Genomic DNA, 15,318 nt, shown 5'->3' with positions numbered 1-15,318 from the left:
TCCTCAGATGCATGTAATGGAAATATCCAGGGGCAGGTATATATATGTGTGCTAGCAAGCAAGCTAGAGATAACGAGGTCAGTTCAATCAGGGAGGATGAGGCCCTGTTCTAGCAGTTGAGGTGTGAAAACCAAGAGAGGAGAAACTGGTTCTGTAATTGGCAAGCCATTCACAGTCTTTGTTCAATCCTGAGCTGATGGTGTCAAATTTGCAGATGAACTGAAGCTCAGCAGTTTCTCTTTGAAGTCTGGTCCTGAAGTTTTTTTGCTGCAGGATGGCCACCTTAAGGTCTGCTATAGTGTGGCCAGGGAGGTTGAAGTGCTCTCCTACAGGTTTTTGTATATTGCCATTCCTAATGTCTGATTTGTGTCCATTTATCCTTTTCCGTAGAGACTGTCCAGTTTGGCCGATGTACATAGCAGAGGGGCATTGCTGGCATATGATGGCGTATATTACATTGGTGGATGTGCAGGTGAATGAACCAGTGATGGTGTGGCTGATCTGGTTAGGTCCTGTGATGGTGTCGCTGGTGTAGATATGTGGGCAGAGTTGGCATCGAGGTTTGTTGCATGGATTGGTTCCTGAGCTAGAGTTATTATGGTGTGGTGTGCAGTCACTGGTGAGAATATGTTTCAGGTTGGCAGGTTGTCTGTGGGCAAGGATTGGCCTGCCACCCAAGGCCTGTGAAAGTGTGGGATCATTGTCTAGGATGGGTTGTAGATCCTTGATGATGCGTTGGAGGGGTTTTAGCTGGGGGCTGTATGTGATGGCCAGTGGAGTCCTGTTGGTTTCTCTCTTGGGTTTGTCTTGCAGTAGGAGGCTTCTGGGTACACGTCTGGCTCTGTTGATCTGTTTCCTTATTTCCTCTTGCGGGTATTGTAGTTTTGAGAATGCTTGGTGGAGATTTTGTAGGTGTTGGTCTCTGTCTGAGGGGTCAGAGCAGATGCGGTTGTACCTCAGTGCTTGGCTGTAGACAATGGATCGTGTGATGTGCCCAGGATGGAAGCTGGAGGCATGAAGGTAGGCATAGCGGTCGGTGGGTTTTCGATATAGGGTGGTGTTAATGTGACCATCACTTATTTGCACCGTGGTGTCAAGAAAGTGGACCTCCCGTGTAGATTGGTCCAGGCTGAGGTTGATGGTGGGGTGGAAGCTGTTGAAATCATGGTGGAATTTTTCCAGAGTCTCCTTCCCATGGGTCCAGATGATGAAGATGTCATCAATGTAGCGTAGATAGAGAAGGGGTGTGAGTGGACGAGAGCTGAGGAAGCGTTGTTCCAGGTCGGCCATGAAGATATTGGCATATTGTGGGGCCATGCGGGTGCCCATAGCAGTGCCACTGATCTGGAGATATATATTGTCATCAAATTTGAAATAGTTGTGTGTAAGTATAAAGGCACAGAGTTCAGCAGCCAGTTGTGCTGTGGCATCATCAGGGATAGTGTTCCTGACAGCTTGTATTCCATCTGTGTGTGGGATGTTTGTGTAGAGAGCCTCTACATCCATGGTGGCTAGGATGGTGTTTTCTGGGAGGTCACCAATGCATTGTAGTTTCCTCAGGAAATCAGTGGTGTCGCGGAGATAGCTGGGAGTGCTGGTGCATAGGGTCTGAGTAGAGAGTCCATATATCCAGACAGTCCTTCGGTGAGAGTGCCAATGCCCGAGATGATGGGGCGTCCAGGATTTCCGGGTTTGTGGATCCTGGGTAGTAGATAGAATAACCCTGGTCGGGGCTCTAGGGGTATGTTGATTTCTTCTGGTGTTAGTGTAGGGAGTGTCCTGAGTAGATGCTGTAGTTTCTTAGTGTATTCCTCAGTGGGATCTGAGGGAAGTGGCCTGTAGAATTTGGTATTGGAGAGTTGTCTGGCTGCCTCCTTTTGATAGTCAGACCTGTTCATGATGACAACGGCACCTCCTTTATCAGCCTCTTTGATGATAATGTCAGGGTGGTTTCTGAGGCTGTGGATGGCATTGCGTTCTGCACGACTTAGGTTGTGAGGCAAGCGATGTTGTTGTTCCACGATTTCTGCCTGTGCACGCCGGCGGAAGCATTCAATGTATAGGTCCAGGCTGTCATTTCGACCCTCAGGAGGAGTCCATGTGGAGTTCTTTTTCTTGTGCTGTTGGTGGGAGGGCACCCATGTATCAGTGCACCAATGTAATATACGCCATCATATGCCAGCAATGCCCCTCTGCTATGTACATCGGCCAAACTGGACAGTCTCTACGGAAAAGGATAAATGGACACAAATCAGACATTAGGAATGGCAATATACAAAAACCTGTAGGAGAGCACTTCAACCTCCCTGGCCACACTATAGCAGACCTTAAGGTGGCCATCCTGCAGCAAAAAAACTTCAGGACCAGACTTCAAAGAGAAACTGCTGAGCTTCAGTTCATCTGCAAATTTGACACCATCAGCTCAGGATTGAACAAAGACTGTGAATGGCTTGCCAATTACAGAACCAGTTTCTCCTCTCTTGGTTTTCACACCTCAACTGCTAGAACAGGGCCTCATCCTCCCTGATTGAACTGACCTCGTTATCTCTAGCTTGCTTGCTAGCACACATATATATACCTGCCCCTGGATATTTCCATTACATGCATCTGAGGAAGTGGGTATTCACCCACGAAAGCTCATGCTCCAAAACGTCTGTTAGTCTATAAGGTGCCACAGGATTCTTTGCTGCTTTTACTGTTTTAGCATTTTACCTTAGCAAGAGTGAAAGCTTTGCTGCTGTTAAGCTGTATGTCAGTTCCTGACACACCAGCCTATCTACCTTGCCCACAAACTCTTAAATTCTCAGTCAGTCTAACCGTGCCCTACAAATAACAAACGGTGGAACCCCTGTTCCTGAGTTCCCCAGAGACGAAAGCAGCGTCCAGACCCTTTCACTGGACATTTTCAGTGCTACCTCCAAAGAGATGGAGCACACATCAGCCTTTTAGATTATCTGACAATTTACAGTTAATTTTAATATACAGCACTGTGGTGGTTTTGTAATAAAACAAGAATCAGTTTACTAACAGAGAAAAGAGAGATAAGTGATACTAAGCAAGAATGAGACAGATGTCATTACAAATAACAAAAAACAAAACATGTTTTCTAGTGACTAAAACTTAAGTTTAGTAAATTACAATCTTTGCCTAAGCAATTTTCTTTCCTACATCAATTTAGCAGCATCCCTAGCCCGCTGCGCTAGGAATCCAACTTTCACAGGTTCAAAGAGCACTATTCCTTATTTCACCAACAAGAAACTGCAGAACTGGAATTAATTTGCAAACTGGACACGATCAAATTAGGCCTGAATAACGACTGGGAGTGGATGGGTCATTACACAAAATAAAAACTATTTCCCCATGCGAATTCCTCCCCTTCTATTACTCACACCTTCTTGTCAACTGTTTGAAATGGGCCATCCTGATTACCACTACAAAAGTGATTTTTCCTCCTGCTGATAATAGCCCACTGTAGTTGATTTGTCTCATTAGAATTGGTAAGGCAACCCCCATCTTTTCATGTTCTCTGTCTATCTATCTATCTATCTATCTATCTATCTATCTATCTATCTATCTATCTATCTATCTATCTATCTATCTATCTTCCTACTGTATTTTCCACTCCATGCATCTGATGAAGTGAGTTTTAGCCCATAAAAGCTTCTGCCCAAATAAATTTGTTAGTCTCTAAGGTGCCACAAGTACTCCTCATTCTTTTTGCTGATACAGACGAACATGGCTGCCACTCTGAAATATGTCACCACAGTGATGGATAACTAAAAGGTCTTCTTGCTCCCCTTATGATACTCAAAGTCCACTGTCTCAGCCTCAAGAGCCAGGAAGGCTTTCTGGTGTGCAGATTCTGTCCTCCAGCATGATTGTTAAATGATCATCTCCCCCATTTGTTTAGTTTTATGGCTTTGTTTACCTTACACGTAAATATACTTTAATTGTCCTCTACCTAGCTAAGCAGGTCAGACAGGTAAATACACATTTCTTTGTCTTTAGCAGATTGGTTTCTTCTTCTAGTGCTCATATCTACGTGTATTCTACACAGGGGAATGCATACGCACTGTACCCCCTGAGTCCAGAGATTCTTAACAGGCAGTGTCCATTGGCTCACACATGTGCAGTTGATCTCACATTCCAGACCAAGGGCTGACGCCTCTTCAGTTTCTTCTTACCACTGCATGGCCTGAGTCGGTGTCCTCAGCGTACACAGATTTCTCCAGCTTCTTTTTTATAGCCTTTAACTAGATATTGTCAATTGTTTTTATATTAGCATAGAGTTTTTATAGTATAGCTTGTTTTTCTGCTTGCTGGGGAATCCCTTCCTAAAGTCTGGGACTATGCCTAGGCTCCCAGGGTTCAAGAATTGCTTCTCTTGCTTCTTCTCTGTGAGTGATGACCACCAATGCTACCTCTACTGTTTGGGTGAGATGCATATCTCTGAAAAATGCAGCATTTGCCACTTGTATCCCCCATGAACATGCAAAAGTAATGAGCTTCAGGTGAGGAAACAGGTTATGGAGAAGGCTATGAGTTCTTCATCAGATCTGGTTCATGGAACCCCCACCCCCCATACAGCGATGCCAACTAGCAAGCAGCACCCCTCTGAGCATGAACTTGGGAGCGGAACATAGAGCTGTGTAAGCCCAATGACTCATGATCCAAGGCTTCACATGAGAGTAAGGAGCACTGTCCTGGTTACAAGGACAGATTCCTATCCAAGTCTGTTCCTAAGAGAAGAGATCCTTCCCCAACCCTGTCAAGGTTGGGCCATCCTTTGTATGCAGATCCTAAGGTCTCAGGACTGCTTAAGACCCCCCGCACCCAGGCAGGAGGTTAAAGTGCAAAAGAAAAAGAATCAGTCAATTTTATTGGTGGTTTCGATCCTAAACCTAAAGATTAACATCCACTGGGCCATCTAAGATGAGTCCTTTGGGGACTGGTCACCCACAACATTTTGGGATTCGTCAGAACTGTGGATCCGAACTTCTGGAGTGCCCCAAACACTGGGACATATGGATACTTATTTCTTGCCAGACAATATCTTCTTCTCTTAGCTACAGTCCCCCCTCCTCTTGGGCCCAGTTCTCCTGAGGGACATTGCTGCACTGGATGACAAAACTTCTTCAGTAACACTCTGCTCCAGTGCTCAGGTAGAAGTGTTCATCTTCTGGTACCGTCATCCCCACCAGTGGAATGAGAGCAAATCTTCCACTTCGATGAGTCAGATGATCAGGCTGGTCCTTCATCTCCTCGAACAGAGATGAGTCCTGATAGCGCTCAAAGAAAGCCGAATGCCACCCTCCCAAATATGAATTTCCCAGGGACCTGTAGTACTTGATGCCATGGGGTCCCCCTCATCTGGTTGACCCCTGTAGTTGCCCTACTGGGGCTTGTGGAACCATATGGCAGATGTCTTGGATCAATCCATGAGTCCTCTCCCACTCCACATCCACCAGATCCGTCATTATGAGGAGGAAATCTCATCTTCATCTCCAGAAGAAGCAATCAGTCTGTCCTCACCATCTCCACCAGATAATGAGAGGCAGTACCAAGAGCTGCTGCAGAGGATAGCAAATGATCTTCAGATCCCACTGGAGAAGGTCCAGAAGTCCCATCATTGGTTCCTTGACATTCTGTAACCTACAAATCCAAGGACATTCTGTAAGCTACAGATCCAAGCAAGGTGGCACTCCTGGTAAAAGAGGGCATCTTGGAGCCAGCCAGAGTGATCTGACATACCTCAGCCTATGCTCCCCCACTCCTAAAAGAGCTGAGAGATGCTATTTTGTCCCAACCAAAGGAACTGAGTTCCTTTTCACCCATCCAGTGCCCAACTTGCTAGTGGAGCAAGCAGTCAAGGAGGGAGCAAGCTCACAACATCCTAAGACTATCCCCGCTGTCAGGGGCTCCATGAAGTTGGACCTTCTGGGAAGAAAGGTTTTTTTCCTCTATGAGCCTGCAGTTCTGTATCACAAACTATCAGACTTTGTTAACAAAACATAATTTTAACTGCACTAGACTGGCAGATTAAGGGCAAACATCTTGAGGACAGAGCCAAATTTCAATCCTTCATCAAGGAAGGCAGACTAGAGGCAAAAATATCCTGACAGCTATAGTGGTTGCAGTGGACACAGCATTTAGAGGGTTAGAGACTGGTATAGTGATGAGGCTTCACTCTTCAGTGTTCCACAAGGAAGTGCAGAACACCATAGAGAACTTACTATTCAATTAATCAAATTTGTTTAATGAGAAAACTGATGTAAGTCTACACTTTTAGAAAAACTTTGGATTGAACCTCCTCTTCCTGAGAATTTACATCCTGGCCCTGAAGAAAAAACACCAGCAGCCAAGACTACTGCCTCCACAAGCATTCTACCACTAACATCCGGTCATATATCCATGCAAGTGGCAGAAGGTTCAGAGACCTCGATTTTCAGAATCCTCTACTATCACAGCTTCTACCCATTCCCTCCCACCCACCCATTCAGGACTACTTTTGATGCCTCCGTTGAGAGCTGCCCAACATTATTTAAGCCAACCACTTCTATCTCCCTGTCCCCCCCATCTTTGGGGACCATCTGTCACTTTTGGTGCACAATTGGGACTCTATCATGAAGGAACAGTGGGTTCTAGAAATTATCCACCATGATTACTCCATCTAATTTCTCTCCTTTCCTCCCCACAAAGCTCCTTCCTGGTTCCTCTTCCTGGAACATTCTTAGGAGGACATTCTTTGCCACGAGACAGTTTCTCTTCTCCAATGAGGGACAATAGAATAAGTGACACCTCAGTATCAAGGGAGAGGGTTCTATTCCCTATATTTCTTAGTCCTCAAAAAACAGGAGTGGAGAACCATTATCTTTGACAACCAAACATCTTTATTTAAAAGTCAAAATTCACGATGGTTACACTAGCATCCATAATCCCTTTCTACAGGAGGGAATTTGGTTTTCAGCTCTCGATATGAAGGGTGCCCATTTTCATGGAGATATTCATCTATCCCACAGAAATTTTGTTTGGTTTCTAGTAGGTCAGGAACACTACCAGTTCAGAGTCCTTCTCTTTGGACTAGCAACAGCACCCAGAATATTGATGAAGGTTTTCTCTGTGGGGGCAGCCTAAACGAGACACCACGATTACACAGTTTTCCCATATTTGGATGATTGGCTCCTAGCGGGACAGCTCGGCTACTCCATCCTTCTAGCAGCACTGGGTGTCTGTGTGAACAAAGAACAGTGTGTTTTTGAGCTGCATGCAGATGGCAAACTTTATTGGAATGACGCTGGAGTTACTTTCATGAAGAGATTTCCTCCCCAAAGAAATATTTCAGACAATGAGCAATCTGATAACACAGGTTACTCACAGACCAAAGACTATGGTCAGAGTATTCCTTTCTCTATTAGGACACACTGTAACAAGCGCAACCCTTCTGGTTTGAGGCTTTCACCTGAACAACCATGCAGTACAGGGCACTTGGACCTCATGGGAGGTCAGGATGCACATTAATCTGCTGGAACTGAGAGCTGTCCACCTGACCTGCAGGGCTTTCCTCCCATTCATACATTCACTCCATATCCAAATAATGGCAGACAGCATCACCACAGTATTTTATATAAACAAGCAGGTTGGGGCAAGATCCCTTCCCTGCTACCAGGAAGCAGGTAAGTTTTGGAATTGGTGCATTGGAAACCACACCATTACCCAAGCCAGGTGTTCAGAATTCTTCAGCGGACAACCTAAGCAGGCAATTCTCAGCAGACCACCAGTGGGAAATACACAGCTGTGTCCTGAATGGAATATTCACTCAATGGAGAACACCTCAGTGGGATCTCTTCACATTCCAAATGAACAGTAAACTTCCCCTGAACTACTCCAGAGCAGCTATTGGTCACAGCTCCCAGGGTGACACTGTCTTGCTGTCATGCACAGACTAACTCATATATGCCTTCTGCCCGTTCCCCTGCTACCCAAGGTCTTGAGAAAGCTCCACCACAGCTGGACTAGAGTCATTCTTATAGCACTCACCTGGCCCAGACAGTTGTGGTTCCTTCAACTTCTGAGAATGTCAACTTGTCCTATCAGGATCTGTCTCTTCCCAGATCTTCTAATTCAGGAAGATGGCCAAATCAGACACCTCAGTCCAGACCTTTTTCACTTCATGGCCTGGTGTTTGGATGGGCATCAGATCTAGAATGCTCATGTTTGTTAGCCATCCAAGCCATTCTTAATCAAAATATGAAAGATTCAAGTAGGACCTGTTATCTAGCTAAATGGAGATGTTTCTGGGCATGGCATAATCACTGTTCCTCAGACTCTGCAGATATCCCAGTCATTTTAGATTATCTCCTTGAAGAACTCTGGTCTTTCCATTAGCTCATTGTGTGTCCGTCTTGCAGCAATACCTCCCTCCCTCCATTTTCATTCACCCAACAACAGTTAAATTCATGAAAGACCTAGTCAGGACCTTTTCACCAGTAATCAGCAGACCACCATTTGAACCTCTGATAACATGTTCTGTGTCCCCTCCTTCCCATGAAAGTTGCATGTTTAGTTGCTATTACTTTGGCCAGAAGGGTCAGTGAGATGGGAACATTCATGGCCAATCCACCATATACCATTTTTTACAAGGAGCCGATTTCCTGCTGGTTTCATCCCAGATTCCTCCCTAAAGTTATTTCTGAATTCCATGTCAAACAACCAATCCATGTATCTATTCTCTTCCAGAAACTCCATGCTTCTGCTGAAGAAAATAGATTTCATTTACTGACGTTAGATGTGGCCTGGAATTCTACGTACAAAAGACCAGACCAATTAGAAAATCACCAGGACTATTTCTTGCTATAGCATAAAGGTTGCAAAGTCAAGCAATATCTTGTCATAGAATCTCCAAATGGATTTCTGGTTGCATCATCACATGATACCAATTAGCACATATCCCTCCCCTGGATGGAATGAGGGCACAAGTTGCTTCTACAGCATCTGTACAGGAGGGTACCCTCCCCTGGATGGAATGAGACCACAAGTTGCTTCTACAGCATCTGTACAGGAGGGTACCAATATTGGGTATATGCAGAGTGGCCTGGAGTTCCATTCATGCATTCACACAACGTTACATGCTAGTTCAGGCCTCCATTGTGGATGTAATGGTAGCAACTGCAGTTTTTTAAGCATCTTTAAGTGCGCGCACACACACACACACACACACACACACCGGTCTGAATACTGCTTGTCAGTCACCCATGTGGATGTGTGGAATACACATAGGAACCAGCATTTGAAGAAGAAATCAAGGTTACTTGCCTGCAACTGTTGGGCTGAAATCTGGTTGGACATCTAAAGTTGTGGGAGTCATATTGCTTTAATAATATAAGTAATGCTGGGCTTATGGAATTTGCAAAGGGTTTATATTGGTTTTAGTTGGTCATTTCCAAATATTAGTAAAACATCCTGGTTCAAGCCATTTTGCAGTAACTACTGGAAAAATATTATGTGTTATTTGAACACAGAACAAACTGAGAAGAATTGCAGAATATTAATAATTCAGGTACATTTGTTTTAATAACAGTCTTTTCTTCTGCTATATTTTGTTAAGCCAAATTGAACTGAATTGGGAGGGATGGGGTAAAGCTACTGCTTTGCACTTGAAGCATTTCATATTTTCTATTTTGCATTTAAAAGGACCATAGTTTGGTTACTTCATGTTATTCCATTAGTAGAGGTGATACATCAAAGGCTTTTACAGCAGAGTGAAAAATTAAACATGACAGCTTTAGTAAACATATCCAGCATAATAATGTTTAGGAATTGAATAGTAGTATAACTATGGTGGCTATCACTTTGCTTTTCTTCTGGAATAACTTGTATTCAACTACAAGATTATTTTGTTATTGTGTGGAGTGATTCAGGTTTTCAATAACATAATTCCTTATACAAATGTGATGGAATCAAAGTGTTTTATTCATGAGCTCAGCTCATTAAAGAATAAAGGTACCCTTTTGCATAAATGTCATTATTATAGAAATTTCAGTTGTTTCTGGCAAAAGATTTATAGTATAATGCCTTCCCTAGTGATGCCTTCACTTATGGAGAAATAAAAATTCTCCATCCATCTCTGATTACTATGCCTAAACATATAGCTAAGCTATTATCTTAAGGAATTAAGTGAATGGCCCTTTTGTGGTATGTTTAGATATGTATTTTTTTAATATTGACTGCTATTTCTTATGCTATATTATACCATGGGCCTAAATCTCCTCTCACTTTTACTCCAGTGTAAGTCAGGAGTAGGTTCATCTAAGACCTAAACTGATGTAAAACTGATGTTCTCCTACGGTTGCTTAAATCAGTTGCTTTGCTCCCACTGACACATGTGACAGGTATCTTTTTTGCAATAAATTGGCTTTGCTACAGCTACTACAGCAAGGCAAATTCATTTAGGCCGCCTTAGTGAAGCATCACAGATCTGGTCAGCACCCCTCTGCCAGCTGTCCACCAGATTGCTGTGAGGGATTTCCTAGTGTTTTAAGCTTCCCTATGTCTCAGTAGGCTTTGCCTCCCTTGGCTTCTCTGGCACATTTCTTGGGCACTAACTTTGTCTGTTATCCTTTTATGGAATTGAAGCTCCTCAGTCCACTTGCCTAGGCCCTCAGGTCCAGTCGTGACTCCCTCTCCCAGAATCCCAGCGAAGGTGTGAGCTTTCTGGGTTCTCAGCAAGCATGTGGTAGTTGTGAAACATGTAACACAAAACCATATTGCACAAAGTCTAACATGTTATTGCTCTTTCACTTAACAGAAAAGGCACAAGGAAACACAGTTCATTTAGAAAATACTAAACGTTCTAAATGCAATGCTACTCCCTACCTCATCTTTCTGTTGGGAGTGCTTGAGGGACCTCTGTGCTCAGGATGGCAGGCAGGTCGTCTGCCTCATTAGACTACTACAAGTAGGGTTGCTTTTCTCTCCTCTTGAGGTGAAGAAAAATGCCCCTCCCCTCCCAGTAGATCAGCTTCTGCTCTCTTATAACTTTCATCCACCTTTTGTCAGGTGATGTCCTGCTTAGCTTCCTCAGATGATCACAGACCCTTGCCAGGTGACACTGTTGCCAACGTGACCTCCCACCAGAGCTTATACTTGAAAAACAGACTTGCCCTGGGCATTAGCCATCTATTTATTATTTAGATGGCCAATCATCAAAGTTTAACCACACTCTTGTTAGGCCTTTGCCACTACCCCCGCTGGAATTTCAGTTCAGCATGCAGGTAAAGAGACCACAGAGAAGCTGAACATTTCCAGTTTGTAGAATGGTAAAGATATATACAGAGAGTTCATAATCTCACACACAATTCATATGTTGGACAGATTCTTCAAATTGTCACAGTGAGTGGAGAATTAGGCCCAGCTTACTGAATTTAAATAAAATACAAACACCAATTTTCCTGTTCTTTAACACTGCTACGTTTTGAAATATAAGCACCTTTATACCCAGTGATGGCCTATACGAAAGGTCTTACTGTCTGTACACTCCTAGGTTACCAAAGCACCATTTCGGATTTCTGTGTGCCATCTCGGCACAAGAACATAGTGCCTATCATCTTACCATCTAAGTACTTATAGCTATTCCTTGTTTAGGGTGTCACCCAATTCCAGGTGATTGGGCGTTCACAAATAATACCTGCTCTACTAACTGGTAGAATGCTCTACCTCTTGGCCCTGGTCTACACTAGTGGAGGTCTCGACCTAAGATATGCAACTTCAGCTATGCAAATAGCATAGCTGTGTATCTTAAGTCGACTTACCTGGCCATGAGGATGGCAGCTAGTCGACTGCTGCCACTCCCCCGTTGACTCCGCTTCTGTATCTTGCACGCTGGAGTTCCGGAGTCGACAGGGAGTGCTTTTGGGGATCCCGGATAGATCGGCAGGTAGTGAAGACCTGCTCTTGGTTTGCTAGTAGATCAGCTTGTCCACCCTGGGCAGCCTTTGGTTGACAAGTATTAGCTTCTTGACCTATGAAGTGGCAGGCAAAGCACAGAACACAGTGAGTGCCATTAGAAGACTCTCCAACTATTTAAAAGCATATTATCATATTCGCATACAGTACAGGACTTCACTGAAGTCAGGTGAGTTGTATTCTCTTACCCCAGATCTGAATTTGTCTTTGTATATTTGTTATAGGATGGATTGTTGGCATTAAATAATTTGATTTTTTCCCTTTGAATATTTCAAGGTACCTCATTTTCTCAAAAAAACCCAAGTGGTGACTTTGCTATCTCATGGAACAGTGTATTTAATCGATAACTTGTTTGTTATCTGAGTCTGACCTAAGTGTAAGACATTATAGTTTGAACTCCTGTCTGGAAAAATGTGGAAATTATTTCCCTGTTTTTTTGGTTTTTGTTCCTATTCGTTAATTTGCAAAGTTTCCTATTTGCAAGTAAAATTATTCTTAGAACTCCAGAACACATCATTTTGAAAGAATTAGGTTTTGGAAACTCATAAAATTAAGGCCTTGCTGCTTCTACATTTCTCTTTGGAAATATATGTATACATCTGAGGAGTAATAGAGATGAATAGAGAGTACAGCTATAGTCCTGGTCTGGTTCCCACTGAAACTGGTGACAAAATTCCCATTGCCTTAATGGGTACAGGACTAGAAAATCAGATGTTTCAGCATGTAGATTGTGTGTATTCTGTATTTTCTTACTGTGTGCAATCTCAGGAAAGAAAACATGTCTATTGACTTTGTAGTTACATAATTACTTACCAAACTCCATTTTATCGAAGTGTGCTCCAGAGATCTTGAATTGGCATCTTGGAGGCATACTATTGTGATGAATTGTGGCTATGTCTGTACAGTTTATAAATGCTACATGAGATTGTAAATGCTATGTGTCTGTCAGGCTGCAAACTCCATTCTGAATGTGCGGCCTTTTGCCTTCTACTCTGTTTGCCTCCAAGTTGGGTTGAAAATTCCAAGTCCTGGTGGCAAAAGAATAATAATAGAGGGAGTTGACTGTTATTGTTGGAAATCTATTCACTCTAGGCAAAAGACTAGTCCTCAGACTTCAAATTATGGGGTGAGGGGAGAGCAGGAGGGTTTTTATCAAATGCAAATTGGTTGAAAACAGTGTGCAGCAAGGTGCCCTGGTGTGTCTTGGTTGGCTCCTGTGCTGGCATCTTCTATTCTGCCAACCCCAGCTGTAGCAAGACTGTCTTCTCCCCTTACCCTTATCCTCTCATCCCCACCATCTGCCCTACTTCCTCCTTTACCCCTAACTGTCCCTCCTCCCTTACCTGTGACACCTAACCCAGTTTTCCCCTCATTCTACCCTTCCTGCCTTACCCCTTCTGCCCCACCTCCTCCTCTCACCTCTGCCCCCATTCATAACTCCCCCTTCTGCACCCACCACATCATCTGTCCTACCCACCATTACCCTCCATCTGCCTTTTGCCCCTGCCTCACCTCTAACTTGCCTCCTGTCCCAACCCAGCCTCCCTGCCTGCTGGCCTTCTGCTGCCAACCAACACCCTTCTGCCTCCCACTGCATTTAACACCCCTTCTGCCTCCATTAGTCCTGCCCCAATCTCTGTCCTCCAACCCTTTGCCCCACCTGTCTCTCACCTCTCTTTATAATGGCAGCTCCTGTTGTCTATTCTATTTTCCCATTTTAGGTCTCCCAACCTCAGCCCTACCCCTAGATCTCCAACATCCCTTTCCTTCCATTACCCCTTTTCTGTTTCTCTCCCCAGCTTGTTGCTGGAGGAGGAGTGGTGGGATGGGACCTGGCAGACTTGAGCCAATCTCTGCTGAGCAGTTGGTCAGGGTGCCAGGCAGTGCCTCTCACTTCCTACTGGGATGAAGGAGCCCAGCTGCTGAATGTAGTAAAGGGCCCAGATCTCTTCCCCTCCCAAGACACCCTGTAATTCGAGCATTGCTGGTCCTGCCCAGAGCAGATTGTGCAAGGGGGAGGTCACCCTGGCAATGAAGTCACCTGACAGGAGTCTATACTCATGTGAGGAAACTGGCAAAAGGGTCACTTGACACAAAGGGCTGAAGCTTTTAAATGGCAGAAGCTGGCCTGCTCAGGAGCCCCTTTCTCTTGTCCATGAGGGAGAGACCACTCACCAAGTAACAACCTGCATGCGGCAGGGGACACCCTGCCTGCCTGCACCCATATCTGCCCCAGGGACTTGCAAGAAAAGGGTGAGAACCACATTATGGTTTCAGATGTTTGTTTTCTGTATGATCTATACTCTCTATGCTTTACGCGATTATGTATAAAAGAGCATAAAGATGTTAGACTGTGTCAGCTGTGTTGACTGCTTCACAACTATGGTGTGCCCCAACAGAGTTAAATTGTAACCAGAGGTTTTGCACTTTTGGGGTGGATCTCTGGGAGAGGGTATGTTTAAGTACTGGAGAATCTGAAGGGTCAGCTCTGCACAGTGGAGCTGTGGGGGCTGGACAGGGAGTTCCAACACTCAAAGAGGGGTGCCAGTTAAAAGCTTTGTGCCCTAAAAGTGTACATGGGAACCCCGAGATTGGGATAGTGGCTTGACTCCATTCAGGCTACAGGAGCTTGAAACACCCAGAGATCCAGAGCAGCAGAGGTTTGGATTCCCTGCACAGCAGCCTAATGGTCAGCCAGGAGGGAGTGCTCACTAGTGTCTGTGACTATGGGAGAGGACCCAAGAATCCTTCTTTCCAGCTCTGTACACTTCTACATAGTGGCCAGACACAATCCCAAGCACATGTTCAGGCAGCACAAATACTGCCCCATTCCACACAGGCCAGCAGAATTAATCTCTTGCAAGAGAAGCAGATGTTTCACCTTTTCAAAGGGTTTTATCAGCCCCCTTGCACTCTAGAATTCCAGCAGGCAATCACAAAGTTCCGGGGAGCAGAGGTTCTACTACACCCTTTGAAAAAGAACAAGATCTGCTCCCCCCCATATGGGACCTGCTCGTAGCCAGTGTGGAGTGAGGCATGTCCTTCAAGCACAATGTCTCTGGGAGGACCAGCTAGGGAAATACCACACTGTCCTCCAGTGTGGGGCTGTACTTTAAAGATAAATAGATGTGTTGTACTCCATAAGAGACAGAACGGAAAAGACCTTTAAGTAATATTCCTTTAAAATATATCAGAAGCGAGGAGGTGGGAAGGATACCTCTTAAATGTGTTCCAGACTCAGTAATTTACCAGGGATTATTTTTTTCTATTTTCTTCAAAGTAGTCTGTGTGCAGCATGCATGTTTAACTAATTTGTAAAATCACTTCAAAGAAAGAGTTGCAGCTTACTTAGACTCC

The 15,318-nt window shown here is 44.4% G+C and overlaps 1 protein-coding gene across 3 annotated transcripts in view; it reads left to right on the top strand.

The window, feature by feature from the left end:
* Nucleotides 1-15,318, top strand: part of THSD7B (thrombospondin type 1 domain containing 7B) — a 539,966-nt gene that overhangs the window by 375,328 nt on the left and 149,320 nt on the right. The window lies entirely within an intron of this gene.

The sequence above is a fragment of the Gopherus flavomarginatus genome, chromosome 10 (assembly GCF_025201925.1).
Source record: "Gopherus flavomarginatus isolate rGopFla2 chromosome 10, rGopFla2.mat.asm, whole genome shotgun sequence".
Lineage (NCBI taxonomy): Eukaryota > Metazoa > Chordata > Testudines > Testudinidae > Gopherus > Gopherus flavomarginatus.
The sequence above is the reverse complement of the archived record's forward strand: the minus strand, read 5'-3'. Positions and strand labels throughout refer to the sequence as shown.